Source organism: Pinus tabuliformis, chromosome 2_2, assembly GCF_031772625.1.
Source record: "Pinus tabuliformis cultivar Carrire ecotype Pingquan chromosome 2_2, CPIR1, whole genome shotgun sequence".
Lineage (NCBI taxonomy): Eukaryota > Viridiplantae > Streptophyta > Pinopsida > Pinales > Pinaceae > Pinus > Pinus tabuliformis.
The window spans coordinates 742,609,943-742,622,801 of NC_142300.1; positions in this window are offsets into that span (position 1 = coordinate 742,609,943).

The following is a 12,859-nucleotide window of genomic DNA, read 5'->3' on the forward strand; positions in this document are numbered from 1 at the left end:
AGTGGGAGTTTATTTAGGACCAATGAATGTAAGTTGATCAATGATTACAATGCTTCCTTCATACAGGAAGTACATCACTCGAAAGAAGGAAGAAACAAGGGCTCCCATGACATAAACATAGTGACAACCAACGAGTAGATTAAAATCCAACGGGCCTTGGACAACCATGAAGTCTATATAGATATTCTTTCCTCACAAAGTAATAGGAAACTTAGGAAGGATCCCTAATAGTGGATTGGTTCCTCTATTAAGGGACAAGTTGAGGAGAACCTAACTCTTGCCAAGCAGTTGAGGAAAAAATACAAATAGATGCACCCTCATCTATGAATATTATAGGTACGACCATATGGTAAGTTTGTACTGTAATCTAAAAAGGCATGTAAGATGGAAGGAAATATCTTTCCTATCAATTCCAATCAAAACAGGTGACTAAACTACTCGAGGGGGGTGTTGTAGGAACGAGAGGATTTCCCTCCAGTTCATTTGAAACTGAAGAAACCAGAAGAGCCTAAGCAGTATGAGATTCACTCTCTACAAGAAAGGTACGGTTAACTGAAGGTGCAGTCAAGTCTAGAATTTTCTAAACCAATGGTTGGTCAAGAATGTACTCATGAGACTCACTTTCAGAGAGTGGGGTTGAGCAAACATGAATTTCGATTAGTCACTCGATCAACTAGTGAAAGATCAAGGGAAAGCATTCGATACCTAGTCGGAAGACTAGGTTGAGAAGTTATAATATTTTCCAACTCTTTAGAAGCTTCATCCATGAAAGGAAAAAGACGAATGGGATGATTACCTTCACACAACTTATAGGGAAATTTGAATATTCCGTTTTTCCCATGACATTTACTGTTACTAGCTGAGGTTTTATCACAAGCATGATTGCTAGAGGTTGATGACGAAGGTCAATGTGAACTTGTAGACCATATTTCTAAGACCTTGGTAAACCCACGATAATTCTGACAAAGGTGGTCACCCTTACATAACATGCAAGGGAATTTTACATTGTGGGGTTGGTTGGAAGATTATTCTTGATTAGTTGCGTCGGTAGTAATGGCTCCTTGGTTGCCCCCTAGCTTATTCTACTTCTTCTTCTTCTTAGCTTCATAATTACTAGAATCCATAGTTTCATCAGGTGAACAGGAAGAACGAGGTGAAGAAATAATTGAAGAAGGAAAGGGTCAATGTTAGGATCAACATGGCGTTGATGTTGTTCAGGTGGAGGAGAACTAGGTTGAAAGTAGTTTCGACACTCAAAACCACCGAGGGAAAAAAAAAACCAAATTGGTAGACCAATGGTAAATCCACGAAGGGACAATGTTGCCTTATAGGGAGCACCAGTATTTATGAAAGAAGGAAAAGGACTAGGATTCCCATAATAGGGGTTTCCTTGATTCGTAGACTTAGGAAATGTTGCCATTGGTATCAACCTAAGAACTACTAAGGAGTATTTCGACAGGAAGGATGTTGTTCTGCGGTCAATTAATTTTAGAACTTGAAACAAAAACTTTTCCTTTTCATGTTTTAAGAGTCGAGAAAAGGATGAAAGGTGACTCTAGTCACTTTCGTAGGTTTAGCGAGCTTGAAAGGACAAGTGCTCAATGATATTTTCAAATTTAAGGAGTCAGAAAAGATCAAAATGACTACTCACGTAACTCTAGGAAAAAGGAGTATGAAGTAACCATGAACTGCAATATACACCTCAACAAAGAAATTTACCAAGGACTTGACATACATGTAGTAAATCTCCCCGAATGTTGTGTTTGGTGTATCACATTTATAGGGCAACAAATTCAGCTTCCTACAGATAAAGGTTTGCAACCTATGAGGTTCTCCCTTTATATACTCAACAATACGAGGAGAACAAGTTCATGCTAGCACTATCTAATGCAAGAGAGAATGATATCTACTAAGTTTTAAAGATGTCAGAACACATCTCTAGCCTATACCACTAAGTATGAGTGTTAATGTTTCAAATGCTCCTTAGATTAATTGATAGATTTTAAAGTTGATTTTGAAATTATGTTTTAGTTTTAAGTCTCAAAACAATGTCACTTAAACACCTATAATGCAACTACTATATGATAAAAGGAAAACATTTTTTTCAATGAAAGCTAGACTAATCAAGGGAAGAAATTTCAATCAATAATACATCATGCAAAAATTTCTTCCACTAACTTTCATTTTCATCTTCCAAATGCAATACCAAAAGCAAAAAATAATTTCAGTTTTCACTTGTTAGAAAATTATATATTACAGAGCAATGGAACACATAAAATATATTGTAGAGATATAAACACAAAAACACATAAAACAAGAGAGACATAGATATATGTGGTTCACCTAATTTGGGCTACGTCCACAGAGAAACAACGAGCCCCTCCTTTTATATTATCCAACAAACTAAAGAGATACAACCTACAACGAATTTGTTGTAATTCCCTCGTCTCTCACACACAATCTCCCCTCTCTTTTTCAAGCAGAATACAGATCTACATAGACATAGTACAATTCCCTCATATATAGTGAGGGGTTTCCTTCAAGGGAAAAAAAAAAACCCTAAATTAAACATAACTTCTACCATCAGATCTCTGCCTAATGAAAATCCTAGATTGACTACAATGTTACAACATTTTACAAGGAAATTTTACATCTATCTTTAGTTCGCTCGCCCCTTAGACCCCCCTAGTGGCATACATTTTATGGGCGGCGTTGCCACCACATTATGAAATGGGGTCAAATGCAGTGATACCTATGAATAAGGAAGATAATCAGGCTCGAAACCCAACATCACTATCATAAATGTAACTTTTTCAAAAGAAAAATGGTTTTAGTTTACTAAGATGCATTTATATGAATTATGGTTTTCTTTTCGGTTTGAATGATTTCAGGTGCCTAATATAGTTTTTAGATTTCAAACACTAAAACATGTAATCTATTCTCAATTATGAATAGAAACAACTAACCTTTCAATTCAACTAATCTATTGCATTTTCACGAAAAGTAAATTTCGAAATGCAAGCTAAAACCAAATGCAAAATGATGTTTTCAATGATTTCCACAGAAAACAACACTTAGTCAATCAGCAAAAAAAAAATATCAATGACACTAACAAGCAGAAAATAATGACTAATTGACTAGAAACCTTAGAACTCAGCCAAATCAATTTGAAGCCAATGAGGCAAATTTTGTAAATTAATCAAGGCAATCAATCAAAACATTGACAAATCCAAGCATACAAGATGGGAAAAGACCTTAGGGGCCAATATACAATGGATTCTTAGGAATAAACCTCACAAATTCTCACATTCAAGGATCAACGCTACTTTATATATGCAAACCCACGATTATCATTGCTTTGCATAGGAAAACCCATGATGGAATCACTACTTTGTATAGCAAAAGTACTGATGATGTCAGTGCGGCCAAATAATGAAGAAATATTTTTTCATCATGACGGTAAAGGTAAAAACGGCGATGCCATCGTGATTATTAATGCGAAACACATGATTGGCATGGAAGATGTGAATAAAATAAAAATATTCCAAGAAACAATCCACACTCAGCACTTTAACATAGTAATTAGTGATGGTATAAATCCAGACTGATGCAGACAAGGCGAAAAATTGATAGTTGGTCAAACCAGTCAAAAGATAAGGGTGAAGAATTGGATGGAAAGGATCATAGGTTCCCCAGTAGATTCGCCATTTTGTTCTCAAGGTCAATCATATCTATGGAGAGAGATGATCTCTCTCACCTGATAAGTGGGTCTAGCAACTAAAGTGACAATCAACTAGACATCTTCCTAGGTTACAATTGAAAAGAAGAATGAAGGAGATGGCCTACCTCGTTTTGATGCTATTTCAATTTCCTTTGTTGAGGACCCTAAACCTCTTGTCTATAGGCTTGTTCCTACTTCTCTTATCATTTATTCACCTCCAGAAGTGATCAAGACACAACAAGGCATACCAGAGAAAATAGCAAATCCAATAACAACCTACTTAACTCATCAAGGAATGTCAAGCTAAATGATACATGAACATATGCATTTTGGGACGATGAACGAAAAATTGTTTATCATTAGAAAGTAAAGGGAAGCTTACAAACAAATCCTTGATTTTGATACGCTCTCCTTTAGTGGTAATCCAAGCCAAAGCCAAGAAATCTCTAAGAACTTCTTTTGCAAGTCAAATGAATAGCCTCTAGGCACAATCTTAGCATAAGGGTCCAAATAGACATAGATGAGCCCAACCTCTAACCTAACCAACCATTTTGGAATGGTAGAGGATGAATATATAGGCTAAGAAAGGGAGTTAAGATATCTCCAAAGATAGGATTAGGCCCTTATCTGAAGGAGGTAGCTCATAGGGATAAGACCAAGACGCAGAATTGGGAGAATTCAACCTCATCTATGTCGAACAACCTCCAACTCGCCACTCTGGAAGCTTCTAGATCACGAAGCTTCTCATCCTCTTTGGAAAAATTTACTTTTTGGGATCATCATGAGTATATGAGCAAATAGAGTAATATCATCACGGGTTTGGCATAGTGCAACATGTGATCATCATCATTTTTGGCCTCATAACAACGATGATTCTCAAATTAGGGTTTAAGAGCTATTTCCTTCAAGAGAAGCTTAAGGCATTTTCCAATCAGTGTCTTAGGGAGGATCTAGACAACGTATATGAATGAGTACATTATATAATGGTCATGTTTCAAGCACTTCAGGTATGTCACTGGGAATTGTAGGGGTGTGACAAAATACTGTGTAACACCCCTTCACTTGGGTTCTTTTCCCACAAAGCCTTTTGTGTGAAAACTCACACCAACCCATTGCAGTAGGCTTTTGGAGCACCTCCCAAGCTACAAAATTCAAAAAAATAGTCTATTTATAGTAATCATAACTTGTTCAAGCTCTTGCAGTGAAGCAAGGACTTAGTTGGGTTCTCAAGTTGCAAATTAAATAAGGGTAGCTATGAGGGAATGATAGCCAGGGAGGGTCAGGGCATGAAAATGAATGAAAAGGTGTGCTAACACATGTTGGACAATGTTAATGCATGCTGAGGAGTGTTAAGGAGTTTCAAGGCATCATAATGGATAACTAGGTCAAAACTCATGGAAATGAACAAATAAGAGTGTCTGCGAGGGAGTGTTAGTGAATTCAATTGTGTCAGGGATGAAGTGTGTTGGGGGAATTTCATAATAGGATTTACAAGAGGAAAGCCTACGATTGCGATAAGGGGCTCAATATAGTAGTTTTAGAGAAAGGTAGACTCTGTGCCAAGCAAAATACTATTTTTCCTTTAGCTATTTTTTTATATGACATGTGGCACATTTTGACCTAATTTTCATGTTTTAAACTATTTTCATATTATACTTTGTTTCATATAAGTTTTGGGGCACTCGAATTGTGTCGTCTTATACCATGTGTTTCTTGTGCATCTTGTGGTTCTTGTAAAATATTAGTTAATTCTCTATTGTTTATATGAGCTGGACATACATGTGAAAAATTGTCTATGTAGGCTATGTGACTTAGTTTTTTTATGGCCATGGCTAGATGTGATCCTTCTCTTGGTAAGTTCTAAAGTGCGACAAGTTGATCTTGGACATGAGTGGCCCAATATTATTTATAGGTTGTTGTTAGGAGAACAAATCACAATATACTTGTAATAGGTGCAATTAGTCAAAATATTAAGGCTAAAGAAGACCAATGCCACATGAACTGCAGTAGCTAAGGACTTGATTGAGTCCCGAAGTCATAAAAAAATGTAAGACTAATTGTGAGGGTGTGAGTGCCAAGGTGTGCTGAGGAATGCTAACATGTTTTAGATAGTGCTAAGGTATGCCACAATGTGCAAAGGTGTCACAATACATGTCAGGGGCTGTCAAGGCAACAAAAATGAGAAACAAGTTAAATTAAAAGGAAATGAACACATAAGAGGAATAATAAGTCATCAATTTACCTTTTCCAAGATGGTCATTGTTATAGACATTTTTGTGCCTTACAGCATGAAGCATGAAATGTGAATAATCTAAGGGATCCAAAGTCCCTAAACATGTTGTTCCTACCCCTAGAGGAACAAGGTCAGCAAACCACAGCACTAAATATCAGTTCTCCACCTGAAAACACTCAAAAACAAGCTTATTCTGGATCATGTCAACTGCTCCACTGAGCATCTGCGCTGAATGTCAACTGCTCCACTGTGTACCTGCGTTGAAGGTCAACTGCAAAGAAGGCTACCTGCGTTGGGCGAGTTTGGCCAAGTGGCACAGTCATTCTTTAAGGTGTCAATGCCCAGGAAGCTTCCAAAATGACACTTGGATCAGGGAATTCGACTTGTGATGAGTAAGAGGGTCTAGATCTCCAAGTGGAAGCAAGAACCTCCAAGTGGACTCGAGAACTGAAGAATAACTAAAGTGGGAGAGGACACTAGTCAGCTTCATGCCAGCTACAAGCTGACTCATCCTTTCTCCAAAACTCCTATATATAGAGCTCTCTCATGAGGTCTAGAGGAGGCTGGAATCTTGTGAATGTAAGGAAGTGTTGTTGGTTTGAGTATAGAACTATTGGGTGATTTTCTTAAAGGAGGTGAAGAAGAGATTTCTTTCTGCTGGGAGGTGATGCTGGATTGGGCCTTTTATGGTTGTATTACTTCCTGAACTTTACTTCTTCCATTAATAAAGCATTTGAGGTTCTTCTATATGCATGTGTCTCAATGGTGTATTGTTATACTTGTGTATTTGATTTATTCTAATCCTTGAATCAATTGTGAATGTATGCTTCTTGTAGTTTCCCTCTCTTGCCATTTTGCAGGATCTTGGTGTAGCTGGGTCAGTGAAAGAGCAAGGAGCTGGGAGCAAGCAGCAAAGAGAGAAGACTGGATCAATCATTAGTGGAAGACAACGGTTAGTGGATCTCTTTCTCCCCTCTCTTACATCTCATAAAGAAGTAATCTCGAATAGCTTTGCTTTGATTGTTGCTGACGTACTATCACCCTTAGAGTGGGATAGGGTCATTCCGTATTGGATACTCTTCCCAACAACAAATTGGCGACTCCGCTGGGGATCTTATCTTGTTGGTTGTTTGTGTTTTTGCTATTCATTTCATAAACACAGGGAGTACCGAATCGAACTGCATTTGGATCTTTTAAATGCAAAGTAGAGGGCAGCTACTCTAGCTCAGTTTCTGGGCAAGTTTATGATTTGAAGAGCTGATCCACAAGGACTCTAAATAGCTCTTAGTGATAGCTTTTCATCCTCCTTTTCATCCCTTAGTGTGTACTTGACTGATAGCTTCTGATTTGGCCAAAAACTGTGAATTTTTTAGCAATCTGTGACCCCGAAACTGAGAAAAACGAAAGTTTATCTCTTCAGTGCAGGCACTGTGAAGGCAGTCTACATTTCAGCGCAGTTCCCGAAGGGGCTACCTGCGCTGAAGGTCAAACTACCAGTGTACTACCTGCGCTGAACCAGTTTTGCCTAGTGCTACTGGGGTTCCCTCCTGTTTATTGCCCTGTTTTCATCCTTGTTTTTGCAGCCAGTTACCAGTCAATGTACCTATCTGAAACCAACTTTCCTTGCCACTATTCTGCCTCGGTTGTATAAAGAAACTGTGTTTGTTCTTTGTGTATTTCTTATATCATTTACAGTTTCCCATAACGAAAGTGAACTAGTCTTGCTGTGGCCTCTTAGATCTAGACCTGTGATAAGTGTCGTTTTGATCTTAAGAGTTAGTTTATTTGTTGTTCATAGCTGATTGAGCTTTTGCTTTCGTCATATGGTTTGAATTTATATATTTCTAGTGTCGAAACAAGTAAATCTTAAGGTGTCTTTTGATTTTGGACAAGCTTGTTTGCTTTCACTTGAAATTGAATTCGAAGTTATACAACAACTTTCTTTTTGTATTGCACCAACATTAAGAAAGAGAAAAGAAATACCTGCATTGTGCATGTGCATTTTGACAGTTTGCATGTTGATTTAGGGAAAAAGTGCATTAGTGTGTGCTCTATGATCTGTGTGAAAAGATGATGTCTTTCTTTTCCCTCAGTAGTTAAGATTTTCAAAGTTGAAAGATTGAAAAGCTTGCTTATCATCTTAGACTGCATTTAGGAGTGTTACTATACATCTCGTGGTGATCCATAAAGGCAAACTGCTAAATAAGATCAACCTTAAAATAAATTGAATTTACATAACAACGCATTGAAACATAACGCAAACACATAGAGGTCTAAGCTAGAGACGTGTTTCGGCGTCGTTAAACGTGATATCTTAGCGTTGAGTGGTTGGGTGATTCCTCCACGGTGAAGCGATAAGTATCAATACGGACTTGTGCTCCCACGTACCATCGCGTATATATTGGGAGACCCCTATAGGAACAAAGCCTTTATCCATAGGAAACCGTGTCGGCCGCCCTACTGATCGCAATGTAGTGAACACAGCATTCATGAAGATCGACCACTCGTACCGTAAAACGTATTCTGTGGTTTTGCGAAAAGTTTGGCACACCCTCTCCCTAGATCTCCAGATTAGTTTCTTTTGGCCTTTTTCAAACTCTATAACTGAAAAAGTCCATTCGAGCATTTTTCACTTCGGGCTCGTTAAAACATCGAAGGAGACTAGAGTCATCTTTAGCTTTTTCTCGACTCTTAAAAATGAAAAAGCAAGTTGTGTCTAAAGCGTCGTTATAAAATTTATTTTAAACGGAACATAATCACCTCCTATTCCTGCATTGATTTGTAGGTTGAGAACATGGAATGCCCCAACCAAGGAATTCCACATGATGGAAATCCTAGTCCTTTCTCCTCTTGGGGAGAAGTTGGTGCGCCCCACATGGCCACATTGTCGCTTCCAAGACTGACAATTGGCCTGCCTATTTGGCTATTCTCAACCAATGTAGTTCAGAACACCATGGTTCCTGAACAGTTGAGTCAACAGTTAGATGAGTCTAGAGCTGCCCACCAGCCTTCTACTTCCTATAACTCTTTCTCCAATCCTTCATCTTCGCAAGGTAGAACTGGCAAAAGCCAAGCTCCCATGGAGAAGAAGGAGAAGAAGAAGAGAGAGAAGAAGAAGAAGGAGCCTAAGGTGACAGAGGGCAAGCAAAAGACATCTGACAAAAATCCACACACAGCACAGACCGGGCCTAAATCGCCATGTGTCATATGTAGAGGAGACCACTTCCATAGAGATTTTCCCTGTATTCCCCGGATACTAAGGGACTGGTCCCCTCGTTTGCACAGTTCGGGAGCATCAACCTCTGATAGCCATGTTGAATGCTTACCATCAACCAGCGAAAGTGAAGGTTCAAGACAAAGAGGAGGAGCAAGATCCCCCTGCAGACTGTGTGAAGGCGATCACGCCATCCACCGTTGTCCCTTCTTAGACGAAGCGAAGAGAGTTTTGGAAGATCATCCGGTTTCACCGTTGAGACTTCCTCCTGGATACAAAAAACTCGTGCCAAGTCCTTCGTTGGTTGAAAATACAGCTGGCCCGCTCAAGTGGTCAGCTGAAGCGTCAGTCATTGAGAATGAACCTACTGAATCTAGACCGGACGAAAGTCCAAAGGTCGAAACGGCAGTTGACCCGGTTCTTCCTTCAAAGGTTTCATCCTCAAATGACACCGTCACTGAAGATTCATCTTCAAATGACACCCTCACTGAAGAGAATAAGGATGACACCATCCAGATTCTTTTCATCAACACCGACTCTGATGAGCATCAGGGCAATGCACCCATTCCTTTATCGCAGGAAGGAACATCGTCAGGGTCATATACGGCCGTGTATTCAGTCCCACCGCCAAGCAACCTGGTTGTGTCCTTTGATTGGAACCAACTAGGCAGACCCCGGTTACCAGCCAGTATACCATTCAGAATCATAGTCCAAATATACAGAATGGTAATGGCCGGAACTATCATTGATGAAGGGGCATTTGTGAGTATCCTTTCCTCTATTGCTTGGAAAGCACTGGGTTCCCCGAAGCTTTTGCCTGAGATAAGAAATCTCTCGGGTTTTGATAAAGGAACCAGTCGACCATTAGGGATCCTCCCCAATGTACCTGTTACATTGAAAGGGAAGACCGTTCAAATGAACGTGATGGTCGTTCAAGGACCCTTGGATTATAACCTACTCCTTGGACGAGACTATATATATTGCATGGAGGCAATAATCTCCTCACTCTTTAGAGTAATGTGTTTTCCACACGAAGGAAGAATGGTCAAGCTCGTAGACCAACTTTCATTTCCGGGATCACGCATCACAAATAGTCACATACCAACCCTCAATGGTCTATTCACTCAAGAAATGTCTCCACCCCCAGTCCTCCTTCCCGATGAGTGCGAGTGATTCGGAAAGATGAGGACTGGAACCCAGGGGGCATGCATCTTGGTCTGCTTCGGGCAGAGGAAACCTTGGGTATAAGGCAGAATTTCCGTGAAAGAATATGACTAGTCCGTACCCCGTCTGTGGATGGAAGAGGGGTTGTTCTAGAATAGGATTCTTTTGTTAAGGTTACTTGTTTGACAAAGGTCATTCACCATTGTCTACTTCGGTAGACAGTGCCGAGGAGATGTTTTCGTTTGATGGTGTTAACAAGACAATCTTTGGGTAACCAGAAAGAGGCAAGCCTCACCCTTTAAAACAAATGTTTTGACGGATAAGTAGGGGCAGCCTTGAAATTTTACTTTATACCTGGGGGCATGCAAACCTTTTGGAGTGCAAGCAAGGGAAAACTATTTATTTTTTAAATTTTTAGGTCCTCCCTTTAAACCTGTAGGTCTAACCCTTTAAACTCGTAGGATTAGCCGTTTCCGAACTTGCATAAAGAAAGGATGAGAAGGAGCATAGGTTCGTGGGATAAAGCTCCATAAAAAATAGCTATCTCACAGGAGACATTCTTATCTTATGACTGGTATATCGAGCAGTTTTGCCGCGGAATTTATGCTCGTTAAAAAATAGAAAAGCGAGATCCGAGCAGTTTTAGTACATAGTTCATGCTCGTTGAAAAATAAACATAAGATTGAGCATTCAAGCTCATTAAAAAATGAACATACCCCGGTAAATAACCACTGTGATCGTAAATTTATTAGCCATAAAAAGCCTTGGTCATGTTTTGCACCTGCCACCTCCATTCCATTTGGCCGATCGTTCACCTCCATATGATTGTTTACCTATTTTGAGGAACAGCTGCGAAGAGTGATTTCACTTAGCCATCCTTGTGACACTGCCGTGATTGGAAAATTCTAACCTGTACCTGGAATCTGCTGCTATCCCTGTTTATCACTCGTTCCTCAAAAGACGAGTCTTCTTTGAGCTCTTTTCTCTTGACTCGTAAAATATGAAAAGTTTGCCGAGTTTTGGCCTTCCAGCTCGTTAAAATGACCGGAAGAGCTATCCCTCCTCTAGATTTTAATCTTTTTGGACCTGAGGGATTATTGCACAAAAAGGTCGAGCGCTTGTTTTATTCGGCTCGTTAAAGTTATCGAAAATTCATCCCTTCTGTATTGTTTTATACTTTTTCAGACTTAAGGGATTAGATGACGAAAAAGGAATTTTGGAGTTAACTTTCTGTACCTTTTTAGACTCGCTAAAAATGAAAAGGACCGAGTTTTCCTTGTCGTTAGACTCGTTAAAATGATTAAATAGCGACAAACTTGTCTTTAGACGAGAACGAGTTTCCCTATCGCTAAGCTCGTTAAAACATAGCGATGGGCTTGCCCGAAGGGCAGGTTATAGAACAAGCATATGTTATCCTCCTCAAGCTTGACAAAAATAAAGAGGTACTGGTCAGAAATGACTGGGGAAAAATTGGGAGAACCTCAAAGCTTTAATGGTAGCAAGTCGCTCTTGAACATGACACTTTTCCTCCGTATCACATCGGGTTGGGTTGTTTCATTCACCGGTCTCATCACCATGGTCTTCGCCAAACCATCCACATTTGGGGTAATGCTACCGATCCATCGCATCAGTGTCGTTATATGTTCAAGAGATGTTGTTCAGAAAGAGTCAACCGTGTCCCATCCACTACCATACATTATCCTTCATCCACCCATGATTGCCACCCTGAATCATATTTCACAGATTGTTTTCACCTCCACTAAAATCATTAGCTCCGTTCCGTGTCACTGATGTGGGATTCATTAAGGCCCTCCTTTGACGGATCGCTTCTTGTCGACTTCAGCTCATTATCCAAGAAGTTGATCTAGGAACACCCCCCTCAGTACTTTGAAGCTTGCATGCCTCAATGGCAAGTTTCTCACTTCCGGCGACAGGTATACATCAATGACCTTCGACCAGAAGATTTTGCGTGGTGTTCGACATCAAGTCCTTTATTCACACCACGTGAATTGTACTGCAGTACCTTGAGGGTCATTATCATTATCAGTGATTCCTCTCGCGCTTGTTAACGGTTTACATTATTGACCGGTAATCAAGCGATGTCTTTCCATGTTCGACTTCAGCGCAATTCTCACATGGATCGACTTGTACTTAGAGTGAAGATCGAACGAGTTTGAAGACCCCGGATCTAGTTTCATCCATCCAGGCTGCGATATATATTCAGGAAATATAAAGACATTTGATATGTACATCATTGCAGCAAATGATCATCCTACTCAAAGGATGATAATTTCAGCAGAGAATTATCAGTCTACCATCAGACGATCGTCTGTTCTATGTACCAAAATGAATTTATAAAGCTGAGCATGGGAATGCCCGCCTCTGCTAGATCATGAAAGAAGAATGAAAAATAATGTATTGTATTGTATTTTATTACAGGTCACCTCTCAGCGATTGAATGAACTTCGGATCCTCCTGATAAAGCATTTCACCCGGTAAACGACCTCATACTTTAGGGGGCAAGTGT